General features: G+C 48.2%; 1 long non-coding RNA gene across 2 annotated transcripts; it reads left to right on the top strand.

Moving 5' to 3' along the window:
- The first annotated feature begins 3,700 nt into the window (after positions 1-3,700).
- LOC129051114 (uncharacterized) lies at positions 3,701-6,819 on the top strand. 2 transcript variants are annotated; one of them, XR_008515171.1, is made up of 5 exons: positions 3,701-3,799; positions 4,415-4,646; positions 5,057-5,145; positions 5,279-6,356; positions 6,603-6,819. It is a non-coding gene; the product is annotated as an uncharacterized LOC129051114 (long non-coding RNA). The 2 variants fall into 2 exon arrangements; XR_008515170.1 differs by having other exon boundaries at positions 3,721-3,946.
- Positions 6,820-19,412: the final 12,593 nt, after the last annotated feature.

Raw genomic sequence — 19,412 nt, 5'->3', positions numbered from 1 at the left:
GGGTGAATTGTAGAATATGTGTATTATATCTCAATAAAGCTGTTTTGAAAAGGGGGCAGTTGGTTATTAGAAAGGTCTGGCTTTGGGGCTGGACAGATATGACCTTGGGTTCCAGCTCTGCCACTTACTAGCTGTGCATACAAGATATCTAACCTTGAAATCTCAGCTTCTTTGAGTGAAAATATTTCACTTTTAGGGTTTTTGAGTAGATTTAGGATACTTTATAAAGCACCCTTAAAAGTTCCTGGCACATAAAGAGTCATTATGTTTAATAGTTTTTAATAATTAACAGTCAAAAATTATACGAACCTGCTACTAGAAATCGTTGCATGTAAACTTCTCATCCATCAGAAGAGAAGCTAATTAGCACTGAAACGAAGACATCCTTTCGAAATTGACTTACCTAGTAACTTAGTTGGTTTTAAAGAATTGTGTTAGGAAAGGCCTTTTGCAAATATTGAGAATGAGACTGTGATTATAATCAGTCTTTTGAAAATTCTGATCTCAAAGAGGAATGGTCACAAATGAAGGGTCACACAGGCCGGTAGCATTAGCACCTGAAGAAAGGTCATTTCTCTTCTATTTGAAAGATAAGTAGGTAAAGTGGGTAATAGGCTTCTAACAGCCACAGAGTGAGTGGGGTATGGGTGTTGAGGCAAGGCTAGACCCAGATTTGCTTATCAAGGCCGAGAGCCAGTTGGTGGGATCCAGTGAAACATCCTTGAGGGAAAACAGGAACTAGCTCAGAACTGAAAATCACATGGAACCTGGAACCCAGAGGGCACCTCATGGAGCCCAAGTATTGTACTTCTTTTAACTCTTGATACAGAATGAATCTGTTTATCTCATAGAAAGGAGAAAGCGAACTAATTTATATTATTTTATATCTAGAGGGAAAGTGGTCATTGATGGAGAGTGTTTTGTTTTGTTTTAACATCTCCTCTTGCTTACCCGTCTCTTAAATGCATGGGTTTTAGAGGAAAACAGATTTAGATCACATTGTCAAGAACTGTGTGGGGTCTGAAACCTTGCCCCATTTGCAAGTTAACAAGTTAGCCTGGCCTGCTACAGTTTCATGGATGCTGGTGGAAGACATGAGATTCATGGATCAGAGACAAAGGACAGTTTATTACACAATAGTAGCAGCCAGAGTATTAGCATTTTGTGCCAATTCTCCAAGCCATGGTTTCCATAAGGCAGCACAGAGAGGGCCCTAGGCGATACCTGCTCACACAGCGGACTGCGTTCCAAAAGAGGAATCCTGAGCTTAAGGAATCGGAATCTTTTATAATGGACAGTAAGCATGCCTACCCTTTGCTCCAGAGGAAGATACTGTATTTTCCAAAGCTGTTCACCAGGCAAGCATCCTTATAAGGATAGTTCAGACAAAGGCAATCAGTGTCTCTGTTTGCAAGACACACAGAAATGTGAGGGGCCCTCAGAAAATTGTCTCCCAAAACTCAATAGCTGTATAATCTCAGGCAAAATTACACTTATCCTTTCTGAGTCTCAGTTTCCTCGTCTGTAAAATAGGAGTAACGCTCATTTGCCATGTGGTTGGAAAGAATAAATGAAATATCAGTATAGTCTTCCAAGTACAGTTCCTGACACGCAACAGATACTCAAGAAATACCAATTACTTCTTCCTGCCACCTCTTCCCTCAACTAATGCCAGTTTAGTGAAGACTTTACTCTAGGCAAATCTATACTCGTACCAACTCTCATGTAGATCCATTACAATCACACTCATATGATAAACCTTACATCACTGTTTTGTTTCAAGACAGCAGCCCACCTGGCACATAGAATCTAAGCCTGTCTTGATCCCATCAAACTTGATCAATTTCAGCCCAACGACTCATCATTAAACAATTCAAAAATCCCAAATCCTCCAGCTCAGGGGCTCTCAGGCTTTGTGGCATGTTTAAATCACCAGAGGAGCTTTTAAAAAATGCCATTGCATCCAATACCAATTAAATCATACTCTCTGGGGGTGGGACTCAGGTTCCAATCATTTAAAACATTCTCCAGGTGAGTCCAATATACAGCCAGGGACCAGCGCTCTAGCTCTTACTCAGACAACTAGCAGAGTCTGCGTGTGTGAATTTGCAATGCTTAAGCTGTTTCAGTTGAGTAATTGGGCCAACTCTAAAAAGGTCATCAGGCATCTGTAGGTACTTCACGGAGCCCAGGAAGGAGCTGTGGCCTGGGGAGGGGGAGTGGGCACAGAGAAGAAATTGAAAGTGGGGGAAGGTGGTCCATGCTCTAATAGAAGACAGGAGACAGCCCCCTTGTCCTTTGGAATTCCAGCATGGCCTGAGAATAGGCTCTATATACCCTGGGCACTCAATTAATGCTTTCAAATGGTCTCAGGCTTTCCAGCTCCTCCCCGCAAGCATCAAGCATTCTGCATGCACACTTTGGGTTGAAAATAGCTCCAGTCCTTGCCTTGCTCCCTGGCAGACTAGATTGTAGGATTAACTCTTCACCTCCCAGCTGGGCTATGGGAATCCTCTTTCCTCTTTTCCTTAGGTATGAACGATCAATAATATAGATTTTCTCACTTTCTTCTTCCACCTTTGGAAGCTGTTCTTAGGCAGTTACCTTTGTTTTGCTGGCAGATCCAGAAGGAGAAACTAAGGCCTGCATGGCCCTAGGGAGGGGTCTTGCTCCCTGATGACTGCCCTGTGGTTATGTGACATCCGCTGATCTGCTTGCTGGGGGGCTACTCTGTCCTTCCTCCTTTCTGGTAGGGAAAGTAAACGTGCAGTGGAGGGGCTCCAGGGCCCCCAAAGTCAGGATTTCAAATTTGCTTTCTGCTACTGTGCAGTCCCCTTCACTCTTAAACATGCAAATCACCCAGGTAATTGAGACACCTGAAGTCCAAGTGAGTCTAATTCGTCTAACGAATTCAGGCTGCACAGCAAATTACCTGAAACTCAAGTGAAAGTGGGCTTTTCAGACTGGAGAGAGCCTGCCTGAGCCTTTGTTTCCAAACGGATGCTGCATTTTCCTCTTGGTGCCTGGCTGGAACAAAAGGGACCACAAACACCAAGGGAGGCTGGGGGAGCTGCTTTTGTCGGTCACTGAAATAGCCACCACTTTGCTAGCTGAGGCAGTTCTGAAAGCCACTTGGCACTGGGGCTTCCTGCAGAACCCATGCTGCGATGAGGGAGCCCTGGAGCCTGATTTTTGCAGGAATGTGGGGCCCGAGCTGACTGGGGTGTGCCTTCGGGTCATACCTCTTGGAAGGTGCAGGGCTGACTGGGGAAAACGGTGCATGGGGGAAACTGAATACGGCACACACTGGCACACTTTTCTTCGTGACTCGATGGCTTTTAAAATCATAGCTGTTCAGGCAGGAGTGTGGAGCCTGCATAGGTGCCTGGGGAAGGAGTTGGAGGAACTTTTTCTGCCTTCTCTAGCTGAGCCTGGCGATGTCCAAGCAGGCGTGGGTGACGGATGGCTGCAGAGTCAGATCTCCCCACTCCATTCCCACCCCACCCCCACCCCGGGGTTTCATTGTGTATCAGGGATGATGGCACAAAAACAAGATCTTTGTTCCTCCCCTCCTCCTGGGCACCTGCTGCTGTCATCCTACCTACCTGAAGGCCCACAGGCCGCCACCAGTGACATCACAGGGCTGTCACCACGGAAACGGGCAATGAGGTCAGACAGCAGGGGCTTGATGGCTTCAGGCAGGGAAGGAGGGGAGCCAAGACCGAGGCGGCCAGGGTTTCAGGAATGGAGCTTGCTAGGGATTAGAGCAGACACAGCGAGAAGGAAAATGTTGTAGCCAGTGAGCTTCCCTAAATCGGGAGAGGGCCAGGTTCCCGCTCGAAGGCCCCATCAATTAGTCACTCACTGCATGAGCCACACCTGCCCAGTGACACAAAACCTGATTGCCATTCGGGGCTGGCTCTACTTGTAATTTGTTGGCTCAAAGGTTGAAATGGACTCCTAAGGAAAACGGATTTCCTCGTAGCCATTCCTTGGGGACTGAGCTTCTGAAATCAATTGGCCCAAATTTCAGCACAAATCAAGCCTTTAAATTCCCATTGAGGGTGGGAGTGGCTCACAAGGGGGATGGAGAAAAAAGAACAGCTAGAGGCTGGGGGAGAGCTGCCGGGGAGGCAAGGATCTGTATGTCCAGAGGGTCAGGGGCCAGCAGGTGGGGAAGAGGGGGAGGGACAGGGGGAGCTGCTGGTGCCCTAGGAGGCAAGGAGAGAGGGCACTCTATAAATCACCAGCTCTTTTTTAAAAATGGAGTTTAACCTCCCCTAGCTTTGCTTTTGAATTTATTAGCGGTTTCATTTCCTTGGGTAATAATTCATTATCTTATTCCCAGCCTGGGGAACGGTGCCGGCCCAGAAGTGGCATTTACCTTCCTCACCTTAAAGTGATGCTTTTTTAGCTCTGTCATCTTCAGATCACTCTCAGCCCTGGCCCTGTTATCCGGCTGCAGCTCCACGTGGCCCCCCAAGACCTCACAGCTCCTAGGCACTGGCTGACCTGGCCGCCCTTCCCTCCCCTTCCCTCCCCTCCCCAGTGCTCCAGCGTCTGCTTCTCCGATGCAATTTGCACCAGAACGGTCTTTGGGGCCCCAGCCTCTCTCTATTGTGAAGCAAGACAGCTGGCAGACTGAGGTGAGATAGAGCCGTTCTGCTGGAGCCAAGATAACTGCTCCTGGGAGGGAACCCAGTGGAGGATTGAAGGGTCCACATGTGTCAGCTTAACTGGAGGATCTGAAAAAGCTATTTCAATCTCGTCCCCAAGTGGGAAATTGGCAGATGCCCTTCTGTGGAATGAAAGTTTCCTCTTCCTCTCCATCCTCTCTGCCAAGGAAGAAAGCTTGATTAACAAGGGTGTGACAATGTTTTTCACAAGGAAAAAGTCCTCCCAAATCCCTTCTGGCGTCACAGAAAAGATCCCCTCCTGATGGGAAATATGGCAGGCTGGAGATGAGGATGTGGTGCTCTCCCCGTCACTGGCCAACCTCCATTCCTGAGGTCCCCCTTGTCCATCATCTGCCCGTCTCACCCCTACCATGTTGCAGATGCTGGGCACTAGGTGTATCCATGAACACAGCCATCGTTGACCCTTCCTCCTGGAACTGACAGTCCAGTGGCCTCTTCCTGCTGTCTGGTAAATGACCTGGAGCGTGTGTGGAGTGCGAGGAGCGAGCGGCATCTCCTTTGGTGGTCTAGTTCTCTAATGGCTGAATGAATGGCTGGTGTTTATCCTCTAATGAGTTTTCCATCTCTTCTTCTCCTCACAGGAGGTCAGCGTCACTACAATCACTTTGTTCTACACACGGATACAGGTGTCCCACAGTGGAGCTCAAGCCACATGTTAGAATCTCCTGGTGCCCAAGCCTGGACCATTATATTGGAATCTCTGGGGTGGAACCCAGTGTCGGTGTGGAAGCCCCCCAGGGGATTCCCACATGCCCACGGCCCTACACCCTTGCTACTCAAGTGTAGCTGGGAGGCAGCATCATTTGGGATCTTGTTAGAAATGCTGGATCTGGGTCTCACTCCAGACCTGAGGAGTTGGAATCTGCATTTCAACCAGATCCCCAGGGGACAGCTGAGTATCCTTCCTCATAGGCATTGAAATCCCCTGAAGGAACCACCCTGTAGAGTTGTGGTCTTGTCACCTCTTCCCTCTGCTCCCTCAGCCTCGCTGCATTGTACATGGGGGGTCACAAGTCCCCAGCATAGGAAAGGAAGCCACCCCTTTCTCCCAGGTTAGTTGTCAACCTGCTGGAGCTCAACCCTGCAGAGAAAGGAACTGGAGACAAAGGGGAAGGGAAGAGAGGCAGGGACCTCAGACCCAGCATGCAAATCACATGCAAATCAGCATCCTGGAGGCTCTTCGCATTTGGGCTGGGGAGAGTCTCGGAACCCTGCAGTGAGGTTAAGAAGTGGCAGTAAGGTTGGGGTTCACCAGTGCTCTGCATCCTCTCTCCAGGCCAACAGTTCTGCTGGCTCAGGCCTGGCTCATGCAGCGTCTGACTCCGGGCTCCCAGGCAGATGAAAAGCTGTGAGGAGTGGCACCTGGTGGGCCCCCTCCCAGCTCCCCTTCCCTGTGCCCAGCTCCTCTCAGCCAAAGCCTCCACTCCTGCCCTCCTTCATTCATGCCAGCAGCTAAGCCTGAACTCTGGGGCTCCTGGCACCTCCTGCTTTGTGTCTTATTTGTCAAAATTGTAGCCTGTGTCAAGGGCTTAATGCGGAGTATTTCCTCCTGATTGGCGCTGTTCCACTGTTAATGGGCAGCACCTGTTTTCCAGGCTGTGCGAGAAAGCGTGGGGAATGGAGGAGAGGTGGAGAGAGAGCCCAGCTCATTCCACTGAGGTGAGGGTCTCAAACCATGGGGGTGCCACTCACGAGCCGCAGGCAGCTGCCTAGACTGAGCTCTGGGTGTCCTCTTTGTGGCCCTAGAGAGCCACGTACTGGGCAGGAGCTGTGGCTGAAGGTGCAGCCCCTCTGGGTCTCCTAATTCAGTGGATTTCTGGCATCTCTGCAATAAACATCAGACACGTGCAGACCTCTGATCACCTAGGAGACACCTTTTCCCAAGGGCTCCTTCCTCCTCTGCAGGTTCCCCCGGTACTGTTTCTATCCCAAAACTGGGTTCAAAAAGCAATGGAAAAGTAGACAACTGAAACTGACACCCCGAGGTCAGAGCTCAAGTCGCAGGACTTCAGGAGAGTCATGTAGCTTCTCTGAGCATTGGTAACTTCGGTGGAAAATGGGCAGAAGGAGGCCCATTTTGCTGCTTTCTGGTGAAAATAAAATGAAATATGCGAACGCTCCTAATACAGTGGTGGGCACATTGTAGGTGCTCAAATATGTGTTCATTTCTAGATGGATGCCAATAAAATCCGAGTAGTAAATTAGTCCAGTGGTTCTCAAAGTGCCTGGACCAGCAGCAGCATCTGGGAACTTGTTAAAAATGTGCATTCTCAGGCCCTGCCCCAGACCTGCACATCAGAAGCTCTGGAAGGGGCCCAGCAGGCTGTGCTCCAGCAAGCCCTCCAGGTAACGCTGTTGCATGCTCAAGTTTGAGAACCAAGGGTGTGGATGCTAAATGTTACAGGTAATATGGCATGAGTCTCTGTGTCCTTCCTTTGAAGTCACATCGATTTGGTGGGAAAATGATACATGTAATGAGAAGAGCAGCTGGCACTTACATGGCATGTACCATGGGCCCATGTGTGAGGTGCTCTTGCATTAACACACTTAATCGTCACAACCACCCTGAGTGCTAGGTGCTGGTATTGTGCCCATTTTATAGAGGAGGGAACTGAGGCACACAGAGGTAAAGTGATGTGCCCAAGTTGGTAGGATCTGAAGCCAAGCATCCTGGTTCCAGAGGCTATGGGTGGTGCTTCCTCATAGTATGCAGAGGATGTGGGGGCAAGCAGAGGTGGGTAGGGAGAGCCTGGGGACTGAAGGGAACAGGATGTGTGTGGGGGAATCCAGATCACATGGCTACTTTGTGACAGAGCTGGATGGAGGACCGGTTTTCAGTCTGGAGCCCTGTTCCCTGTGTCTTCCTATCCTGCCAAGCCCAGATGTTTCAGCCACGCATCAGGCAGAGGTGCCCTGGGCTTGCTTTGCAGGTGTAGCAAGCTGCACTCCAGAGGCAGAGAGCCTGGACCTGGGGAATCAGCGAGGTCCAAGGTCAGAATGTGGTGGAGGAGGAGGCTGTTGCACACATCAGGCTGAGGGGAGGACAGACAGGAGGTTGTGGGGAAGCCGACTTTGCGGAATTATCTAAGCTCACACGTTCTCTGATATGAAACTCTCATAGCTTCCTGTACTTCTTTCAACACCTCTGTCACAAATGCAAATCAAAGATGTATTATGTTATTTGCTCAATGTCTATCTTGCTCACTACAAGCTTCATGATGGTAAGGGCTCTATCTGTCATGGGACATGGCATCCCCCCGACACTAGCAAGGTGCCTGGCACACAGTAGACAATTAACATTTGCCAAACGAATGAATGAGCAAAGTAAGAACATTGGTGTTCTTTCACCAATGCTCACACCCTCCCTGTGATTATTTTCACATGTTTTCCTTCTAGACTGAGACCCCTATGACCACACAGAGTCTTATTTATCTTTGTGTACATAGTTCCCAGAACAATGACTGGCATTATTTGTTTTGTTTTAGTTGAACCCAATCAAATTCTAAAACTCCAGCGGATCCCATTGCTGAAAAGATCATCTTCCCTGCCCAGGGAAGGAGGGGATATCAAAGTAGGAGTCTCCAAAATATTGGACTGAATTCCTTTTTCATGATATACTCATAGATTATAACTCTCTGTGTGGGTAGGACCAAGGGTCGCATTTCCTGGGTACCAGGACTGAGCCAGGGCAGGGCTCAGCCGTGAGCAGCTTAATCCACAGGGTAGAGAGGTTGAAGCTTTGAGGTAAATAACTCCTGCAAAAGGGCTCCACCTGACCCTCTTTTCTGCAAATCTAAGATTGTGAGTCAACTCTCAATTAACCTCTTCTCCTAGATTCTGTTCAATGCAAAAGGTTTTATTCCAAAGGCAGAAAAACTATTTTAAGGTTACCTCTGTTATTGTGTTGATACCAAACCAGAATAGGTCAGTGTGCTTCCTGTGCAACCAGAAATACATAGTCGCAGTCACCAAGTGGATGGAAGATTCCATGCAGCAGGAGAGGCTGTCCTGGCTGTTCCTACTCAGCCTCCTGACCCCTCCCTCCCTTGTCCACAAGGGCAGCTGCAGAGAGGTGTTATTTTTTTAGTTAGACATCTCGTTAAAATGATGAGGCTCCCACTTTCGCTTCCCATCCATTGACTCCCCTACATTTCTGGTCCAACCCACAAACCATCTTTGATAGCCAAAATAGTGCCTTTTCATACAAAAGGACAGGCAGCAGCCAGGCACGGTGGCTCACACCTGTAATCCCAGCACTCTGGGAGGCTGAGGTGGGAGGATCACCTGAGGTCAGAAGTTCAAGACCAGCCTGGCCAACATGGTGAAACCCCATCTCTGCTTAAAAAAAAAAAATACAAAAATACAAAAATTAGCCAGGCATGGTGGCTGAGACAGGAGAATTGCTTGAACCTGGGAGGTGGAGGTTGCAGTGAGCTGAGATTGTGCCACTGTACTCCAGCCTGGGGAACAGAGCAAGGCTGTCTCAAAAACAAAAAATAAAAAATAAAAAAATAAAAACAAAGGACTATTTTTTAGTCTATTTTTGGAAGATTACTAGGCTTGTATCCCAACCTTATTTTTATCCCAAACTTATTTATTCATGAGCTTATAGTTTAGGTAGTTTTGTTCAGGGCACCTGCCAGGAAATAGCCAGGGGACATGAAGACCCAAGTGAGATGATGCAGAGAGCTCAGGGCAGGTCACCTTACTCCCTGAAATACAATGCTAAGGGCTTCTGTGCCTTGAAGGAAAATGCGTCATGGAGATATTGATTTGCTTTGGTCTGTGCCCTATTTATATGAATGAATGAACTGACTGATATTCTCCAGAATGCTCCAGATATACATTCATTCACCAGGGACTGTGAGAGCCACCAGTTCTTATCTAAGTAGTTAGGGTATTAATGGGAAATGAGGAGGGTGGGAGGAAAGTTGATGGTGGATGGAATGGATGGATAAATAAATAATGACATATCTGTGAAGGAATATTATACAGCCATTAACAACATATGTGCAAAGAATCTTTAATGACATGGACAATGCTCGTGATATAAAATTAAGTAAAAAAAGTTAAGGTTTAAAATTACAATATTGAGCACAAGCCCATGTCATACGTTGAAGGAAGACTGGAAAGAAATATACCAAAGATTGCCTTCTTTATACATGTCTGTATTATCCCTGTTTCCCATGATGTGCCTTTATCCTGTCTGTTTATTTTTATTTTATTTTTGAAACAAAGTCAGCAAGACTCTGTCCCCCAGGCTGGTGTGCTGTGGCATGATCTCAGCTCACTGCAGCCTTGACCTCCCAGGCTCAAGCAATCCTCCCACCTCAGCCTCCCAAGTAGCTGGGACTACAGGTGCATGCCACTACACCTAGCTAATTTTTGCATTTTTTGTAGAGACAGTGTCTTGCCATGTTGCCCAGGCTGGCCTTGAGCTCCTGAGCTCAAGTGATCCGCCTGCCTCAGACTCCCAAAGTGCCGGGATTACAGGCATGAGCCACCATGCCCAGCCCCTGTCTAGTTTAAATTTTTCATTTTAAAACCTTTTTGAAGTACAAAAATAAGACATTCCCCATGTAGAAATAAATGCTAATTATACTGAAAAATAAATTCAAATTATGTAGACATGAAAACTGTACCCCGCCATTAACTCCTATTAATCATTTGGTGTATAGCCTCCAGAGATTTATGTATAATGTATATGCATTTTGTACACAAATGTACACATGTATGTGTATGTGTATATGTATATGTATATGAATTTTAACATAAACGAGATCAATTTATCTAGATACATGTTATTCATATTTTTTATGTTGGGGATATCAGGCTACTTTTTATATTAAAAATTGTTTAGCTTTTTTCCTTTTTTTTTCTTTTTTTGAGATGGAGTCTCACTCTGTTCCCCAGGCTGGAGTGCAGTGGTGCAATCTCGGCTCACTGCAACCTCCACCTCCCGGGTTCAATCGATTCTTCTGCCTCAGCCTCCCAAGTAGCTGGGATTACAGGTGCCCACCACCATGCCAGGCTAATTTTTGTATTTTTAGTAGAGACAGGGTTTTGCCATGTTGTCCAAGCCGGTCTAAAACTCTTGACCTCAGGTGATCCACCTGTTTTGGCCTCCCAAAGTCCTGGGAGTATAGGCATGAGCCACCGTGCCTGGCCTAACTTTTTTTCCAAATACACAATTTTTGGTTTGCAGATGTGACTTTAAAACAGGGAGAGTATCCTGTATTACCCAGAGACAGTATCCTATCATTATACAGGTGGGTCTAATATAATCACAAAGATTTTTACAAGAGGAAGGCAGGAGGGTCAGAATCAGAGAGGAGACTCAATGAAGGAAGCAGAGGCCTGAGTGAGGCGGTTGCTGGTGGAAGGGGCCATAAGCCAAGGAATGCAGGCAGCCAGTGGAAGCTCGAAAAGGCAAGGAGCGGCTTCTTCCTGGAGGCCTCCAGAAAGACAAAAAGTTCTGCTGACATCTGATGGGGCTCAGCCCCCTTAGACACCCACTTTAGACTTCTGACCTCCAGAACTGTAAGACAATACATTTGTGATGTTTTAAGCCACTAAGTCATACTGTGTTGCAGTGGCAATAGAAAAGTAAGACATTTTATCTGGCCGGGTGCAGTGGCTCACTCCTGTAATCCCAGCACTTTGGGAGGCTGAGGTGGGAGGATCATTTGAGCTCAGGAATTCAAGATCAGCCTGGGCAAAATAGCAAGAGCCCATCTCATTCTTTTTCATATAGTTTTTAGTAAATTAATAAAAGAAAAAAAAATACACCGTATCTCAGGTTACCTTCTGGAAGAATCTACCCCAAGACCCAGAATTTCACTTAATTCTCTTGTGTTCAGTATGGTGCCTCCACCATGCCTGGCTTCTATAATGGGAACTTTTCTACATATTTTCCTTATATAATAAAAAACACATACTTTTTAACCAAAAAGTTCTAATGTGGAGGTGAGGAGGTATAAACTTGCTAAACGACTCTTACAGGCCAAGCACTGTGTAAGCATGTGGGTACCGTAGTGAGCAAAACACAGATTTCTGCTCTCATAGAGCTTGTATTCTAGCAATTCTGGTTGGGGGAGATAGTAAATAGCAAACAAAAGAAATAAGTAAATTATGTAGTAAGAGGGGATACATACAATGGAATACAAGCAAAAGCACAGGAGAGGAGAAAGATTGGGAGTGTAGGATGGAGGTGAGAAGCCAGTGGCATGTTTGTCTTTCTTTTCTTTTCTTTTTGAGACAGAGTCTCGCTCTATCACCCAGGCTGGAGTGCAGTGGTGCCATCCCAGCTTACTGCAACCTCTGCCTCCCGGGCCCAAGCGATTCTCCTGCCTCAGCCTCCCAAGTAGCTGGGACTACAGGCATGTGCCACCAAGCCCAGCTAATTTTTGTATTTTTAGTAGAGACGAGGTTTCACCATGTTGGCCAGGCTGGTCTTGAACTCCTGACCTCGAGTGATCCACCCACCTTGGCCTCCCAAAGTGCTGGGATTATAGGCATGAGCCACCGCGCCTGGTCCTGGCCAGCATGTTTAAATAGGGTGCCTGATGTCGGCTCATTTGATTTATTCCTTTGGTAGTCGCTTATTTCACATCCATTCTGGCTATAAGTCCTTTACAAATTTTAAATCATTGAATCCTCATTATAACAGTACAAATTAATGTGATTATTTCCCCATTTTACAGAGAAAACTCAGGCAGGGAGAGGTGAAATACCATTTACAGTGTCAGGTGGTCAGTAAGTGTCAGCAAAGGCCCTTGAGGCTAGGCACTGGGGCTCCAGTCTGTGCTCTTATCCTCTGCACAATGCTGCCTTATGCCTTGAAATAAGAATCTCAAGGCAGTAACGGAATCAGCCATGCAGGTCTCTGTGGGCCAAGCCTTCCAGGCAGAAGGAACAGCCAGTGCAAAGGTCCTGAGGCAGGGGAGTGCCTGGGTTATTTGATCATAGGGCAAGGCAGCCAGTGGGGCTGCTCTGGGGTGGGCAGGGTGGGCAGCCGAGCAGGGATGGTCAGAGCGGTCACTCAGGCCACATTGCGAGCGGCCCTGAGGCCATGGCGAAGACTCAATTCTTGTTCTGGGAAAAGGAGGAGGTCTGAAGGGTTTGAGCCATGAGTGGCTCACCCTGGCTGCCGTGCTGAGCGTGGGCTGCCAGGGTCAGGATGGGGCAGGAGTCTCAGCTGGAGCCAGGGAAAAGCAGTTGAAATGGAGAAGAATGATGTGGGATTCTGGACAGTTTGAAGCAGAGCCGGCAGCGTTTCCCAATGGATGGAACGTGGAGTGTGGGAGAAAGAGATGCATCTGTCCTGGCTCATATATGTGTGGCCCGAAGAACAAACTGGAAGGACAGGGTTGCTCTATGCCGAGATGTGGGAAGAGTCTGTTTGCTTTCCGAGTGTAGCAACTCCCTCTGAGGATGAAATCGCAGCATAACACATTGGAATGGCAATAACTGTCTTGAGACAGAGGTGTTATATCCAAGAAAAAGTGCTTTCAGAGGAGGCTGTGGTTGAAATAATAATGATTGTTTTGATGCATTCCATATCCAACTGATGGAAAGCACACTTAGCAAGTCAAGAGAAACATAAAAGAATCCAAAGGGCTCCAGGCCAAGACCCAAGTTGACATCCTAAAGCCGCCTGGGAAGTTGGGAGGAAACCGTCTCCTAACTGCCCCCTCCTGGGAGTTGGGGCAAATGGCACCATGAGGACCCTAGCCTCTACCGGGGCGTCTTGGGCCACATCTGGCTCCAGGAGTCAAGCCTGCGAGCTGCCGATGTAGGGATGTGGTAAGGATTGCCAATGACTTTTTCATCGCTTGTACAGGAACTCTCACAGCATCCGCCATTCTTTGCAAGGAGCATGTGAATGAACTTCAGATTGAACTACAGACAGAAGAAATTCTTCCTGCCAAAGACACTTAAAACCTCTCCCATCGGCACCAAGCCCCAAGAATTCTGATTGTGGCAGAGAAAAAACAGCCAGCAAAGATAATACCAAATAGTATAAAAATAGAGTGGGCTTAAGGCTGAGAGACAGAGAGCTGTAGTGTCTCACGCTCACTACAAACATTTACAGAGCATGCAGCTGGGAGGCAAGACCAGCCAAGGAGATACCAACGCCAGGAAGCTCTGGGTGAAAAAATCTTGCTAATACTGACATCCATTTCTTCGGGCCATCATTTGATGAATATTGGGGTGTACAAAGCTCACAATGGTGTCATGTCAGACATGTCTCTGTTGGCGCTGATAGACTGAAGGGACTGTTTTCGACAATTTGAGCCAAGGTGCTGATGTCCAGCATGTGAAACCTGGGTAAGCAATCATCTCCAACACAGGCATCTCTATGGGCGGGGCATGAGCCATGCTGCCCAGGACCACCTGTCCCCGCTCCCTGCCTTCACGATCATTCTGTTTTTACCCCTGGATTTAGGGGTCGGAAGAAGGCTGCAGTTTCCTAGTGATCATCTGTCCCTCACCCTTACTGTTCCCTGTTTCTGCTTGTGAGGGCCATGTGGGTTTGCGCCAGGGAAGGGCATCTTGTAAGGCTTTCTGTTTGTCAATCTGTGAACAAATATCTATATCCAGTTTACTTCAGGCCAGGCCTGTGCTAAGCGCTGTCATGTAATACGCTCTCAATAAATATTTGTGAGGCTTCAGGGATATAAACCTTATGAGCCTACCTGGGCAGAAAGCCAGGTCCCTTCTCCAAGAACTTCCAGACATTTTCCCTCGAAGCAATGTCCAGGGAGAGAGGCCAGTGGGACATGGACGGGGGTACCCAGGACGGGTGGGGGATGGGACCTCAGTTCTCTGCATAGAGTCCCCATGCACCAGGCATTTGCCAGATCTGCTGTGGCAATGACGTCCCACCCTGTTAGTTTCTCTCACTTCCAAAGCTCCAGGAAAAGCACTCAAGCCTTGGTAAATACAATCTCCCAACTGCAGCCCTCACCTTCAAACCTGATTCCTTCTCTCCAGCCCTCAGCCTTGACTGTTTGAGTGAACCTGGTCAGCATTTCTGACCGACCTGTCACTTGGATCTCTAGTCTCATGCTCTGGGGCTAATGGATCACATCGTCTGGGACAGGTGCCCATGCCTGGGCAGACCCATATACATGCAGTCATACTCGGTTATAAATATCTATAGAGTGCAATACCAAATAATTGTGGGGCATATTTCACCCTGCCTGTTGAACACATTGCAAGAAAGGAATTGATCCCTGCTGTTTCATTTATTAGATGGTGTAATACCACAAAAATCGTTTCCACAATATCCCAAACTAAATCATTTATTCTTGACAAAAATCCAATAAAGAGCTCAATCCTTCTCCATAGGCAGATAAAGCACAGATTAATGGGACTGCCTAGATCAAAAAATGCGGGAAAATGAAAGCAAGATAGAGAGAGAAGGCTCCTTCCTCCTCCTCACTTCCCCAAGGCTGCCTGGGCTCAGGGTTTTATTACAAAAAGCCGCATAAGTATTACAGGCTAATCCGTAAATCCTAGCCTAGTAAAATATGTGACGGATTTGTAAATTGTGCCCTTTACAAATCTGATTGAACTTTTTTTTTTTTTTTTGGCTGGGAATTTTGCCTCTCTCCTTTTCCTCTTATTCTCACCTTGTCCCATCTCGCTAGGTCCCCAGTGACCCGGAACCCTGCATCTGACAATGTGGGCCCCTAGCACTGGCAACATTCCTGGTATGTTCAGCCCTTCCATGACCCTTCTATGACTTGACTGACAGAGGGTGGAGATTGTTGGTGGTACCAGAGGCTGAGAAAACCATCATTCTCTTTATTACCATCTAAGGGGAAATGAGATTCAGATGGGGCCAGGGCCCCAGGGCCAGGCGTAGCAATGTCAGGGGCACAGGGCATGCTTGTAGCCAAGTATGAACGTGGTGAAGGATTTGTACATTGTTTCCAGTGGAGACAGGAGTAGATCAAGCTGGTGACCTTCAGACCCACAGACTAGCTGCTCAGAAGAGCCTTTGCCTTGGTTGGGAGCAGTGGCTCACGCCTGTAATCCCAGCACTTTGGGAAGCTGAGGCGGGCAGATCACGAGGTCAGGAGATTGAGACCATCCTGGCTAACACGGTGAAACCCCATCTCTACTAAAAAAAAAAAATACAAAAAATTAGCCGGGCATGGTGGCAGGTGCCTGTAGTCCCAGCTACTTGGGAGGCTGAGGCAGGAGAATGGCGTGAACCTGGGAGGCAGAGCTTACAGTGAGCTGAGATCATGCCACTGCACTCCAGCCTGGGTGACAGAGCGAGACTCCATCTCAAAAAAAAAAAGAAGAGCCTTTGCCAGCAGATCTCATTCTGCCCACTGACTTGAGCCCACTACCTTCAACCACCCAAAGCAGGTGGTTCTCCAGGGTCCATCCACTGCACCTGGTCCACACTGTCCTTGGTGTGCACTCCATCTAGGGTACCAACCATCTCAGTGTGCCCGAGACTGATGGGGTTCCCAGAAGGCAAGACTTTCAGTGCTAAAAAGTCCCAAGCAAACCGAGATGAGTCACTCACTGGCTGTGCATCCTCTGCCTGAAGTTCTGGTCCTTCTGCACCCTGAGAAGAGCTAATCACTCAGGTCAGCTTTTAGCTTTCTCTGCCTGAAACCACTTCCCTTGCAGAAGCAGAAAAGTGCCTGAGTAATAGCATGGGCTTGGTAGTCATCCAACCCTGGGTGACTGGAAAGTCACATAGCCTTTCTCGGCCTCAGTTTCCTCATATGAAAAGTGGAGATAATAATACCTACTTAATTGGATCATTGTGCTAATTAAATAGACAACAAAAGTGAAGCATCTAGCATAGAGTAAGCACACGGCAATATCATCATCATCATTGTTTGAACACATCTCCTTAAGTAAGACTGAAAAAGAAAAGTATGACAATGGTGAAAAGCCCTTTGAAAGCTGGTGCAATGACATCCCCCCGACCATCTCACTAGAGATATAGCTCCTTATTCTTGCAATCTGAGCACTGGCCAAAGCCCAGATGTCAGTCTTTAAAGGAGCCAGTAATGAGAGCAGCTGGGACGCAGATGATGGGATGGAAACCAGGTCTTTCTGCTTGGTGCTGTGCCTCGCATAGTTTCAATCCTATGGGGCTATACCCCAGCGCCCCAGGAAAACGACTGCTTCCTCTTCTTATAGATTTTACAAAGGCAGAGGAAAGAGCAAGCTGGGATGGTTGCCCTGGCAACTTTCCTCAACCACCACCCCCCACACACTTAGGCCTGTCCAGCATGGAAGCAGGGCTAGAGAAACAAGGAGAGGAGAACGGTCCTGGACCAGCAGCCTGGAATGGCATTTCACAGGCTCTAGAAATGTGATAGAGAGTACCAGCCCTGCAAACAAGAGCTCTGCTCCCTGATCCTGCTCATTCTGTTGCCATCTGGGGGTGAAATTGTCTTCAGAATTCTAGATTGATTGACTGCTGGGAAGTTTGTCCTGCTGTTCCACCTCCATCCCTCCCAAGGAGGAGGGTGTCTTTGGAAGGGACAGGTGCCCATGCTTGGGCAGACCCATATACATGCAATCATACTCGGTTACAAATACCTAGAGAGTGCAGTGGAGGCAGTGGGGCAGTGGAGAGCTCAGGACCTTTTCCAGGTCCAAGAGCCTAACAACATTGCATCTTGCTTGGGTCCTAAGATAGGCCTTCTGCAATGAGGCAGGGGAACCAGGAGCAACCTGTAGATAGGGGATTTGCCTCCCCAGAACACTCTAAAAAAGTGGAGTTCCCATCTGCTGCATTTCTGAAAGCAGAGGGGGTGGATTCTGTGAGCTCAGGCTGCTCCCACAGAGCCAGGGTCCTCCTGTTTGTCCCTTGGAACAGCCAGTTGGCGCCTCCACTGCCCCAGTCAACCTTTATCCCTCCATTTCCTGCTGAGAGTTAATCCTATTTCCTGCCTTCTGGGTGTTTAGCTTGGCAACCCAGAGAGCCACTCAGCTGGACCTCTCCCATTCTGCTGATCACAGCTGGGAGAAGGTTAGAGAATGTGACTCCCGCAGCCATGGCCCTGGATGGGGTCTCCCAGGAATTTTATCCTGCCATTGTGGTTCTTGGCATTAAGATGCAATGATTTTAGTTCTGTTATTGAGGGGGTGCTGTGTGGGTGTGAGGGAAGCAGGTGATCGGGCAGGGGGTTGAGGGGCAGTTGCCAGGGTGTGGGAGAGGAGGGAGAAGGCTGTGCCCATTACTCTTTTGTGGACTTGGAGGTGAAAAAAAAATCAATGAGACATCCTGTTTCAACTCATCCTGAGTTCAAGTTTAAGGGCATTTGAAAAAGTGCTCATTTTCTTTTCTGGGTTGGGTGGTCATGACATGAAAGAGGATGTACCAAAGGATGGGGTTCCCATTCAGTGGGAGGTTTCATGGTGTCATCCCTCCACCCATCACTCAAAAGGCCTAAGATCTGGGAGGCAAGATGAGGTCTTCGTAGATAGCACAGGCTGGGGTCTAGGTTTGGGAGCCCCTTGGTCATGACCTGGCTCCCATTCCCATACCCCTGTTGCTCCATTGAGAGCCCATAGATCAACCACCAAAGCTCCATTCAGGGTCTTGTAGATTTCGTTCCCTCATAGAGGATTTTAAAGGGAAGGAGGGTAGCTAGCAAGGCCAAGAGGCATGAGAAGCAGGGCCCCTGTGTTTACCACCACACCAAAGCTTACCTGAGTGGGGCTTGGCAGCTCTGTTCACCCTGATTCTCCCAGGCATCCTTCCAGAAGTCCTAAAGTCAAAATGCCAGAGATCTGGCCACTTGGGTTCCTGCTAGCTTGCTCCAGCCAGCACCCAAAAGACCACAGGACATGATGAGTAGAGGGAGTGCCAGAGCAAACCCATTGGACTCAGGGTGAGCATCTCAGTAACTTCTTATTTATTGGCCTCCTCCAGTCCCACAATCACTGATTCTGCTCAATATTTTATTCTTGTTGCACCTGCTCAGGCGGCAGAGCTGCAGGCATTTTTGATAAATGGATTGAAAGGTTTGTCTACTTTTGCTGAAGCTTCCATAAGTGCCCCTGTATCTTCCACTGAAATTATATTTCCCAACTTCCTACAGTAATTTATCTCCCCTGATGACTCCTCTCTTCCTATTTGCTAGGTCTTGTGCACTCTGTCTCTCTCTTCTCCCCATCTCCTACAAACACATACACACACACACACACACACACACACACACACCCATGCAGAGATGCCCATATCCATGAACTCACAAACTCAACTGCCCCTATGACCACTCAGGGGAGCAATATACAAAGGACCAGAGAGTAGATCTATCCATTGACAGGGACGCACATACAACAGCCATGCACACAGTACATCCCCTCATGCACACGAATATAGATGCACACACGAGCTGTGGCTTGTGATTGAAATCTCCATGCTGCTCTTTCTGAGCTCATCCAGACTCAGACCCTGACGGTGGGCCGCAGAGACCACAGGTCCACCCTGAGCAAGGGAGGACATGGATGGGCAGATGCCAAGAAGGAGAAGCATGGTGCCCCAGTGATCCCCGCCGGGGACCCCAGTGAACCTTCGAGAAGCCCTGCCTCATCAGCGGGCTGACTCCGCCAGCCCTCCTCCAGCCCTCCTTCATCCTCACCCGCCTGCCTGGCCCCAGCAGCCCCAGTGGGCCAGCTGGAGGCTTTATCCCAGCCACATCTGAAACAGCTCAGGAGCTGTGC

Source organism: Pongo abelii, chromosome 19 (genome assembly GCF_028885655.2).
Source record: "Pongo abelii isolate AG06213 chromosome 19, NHGRI_mPonAbe1-v2.0_pri, whole genome shotgun sequence".
Lineage (NCBI taxonomy): Eukaryota > Metazoa > Chordata > Mammalia > Primates > Hominidae > Pongo > Pongo abelii.
This window is presented reverse-complemented; position numbering and strand designations above follow the sequence as displayed.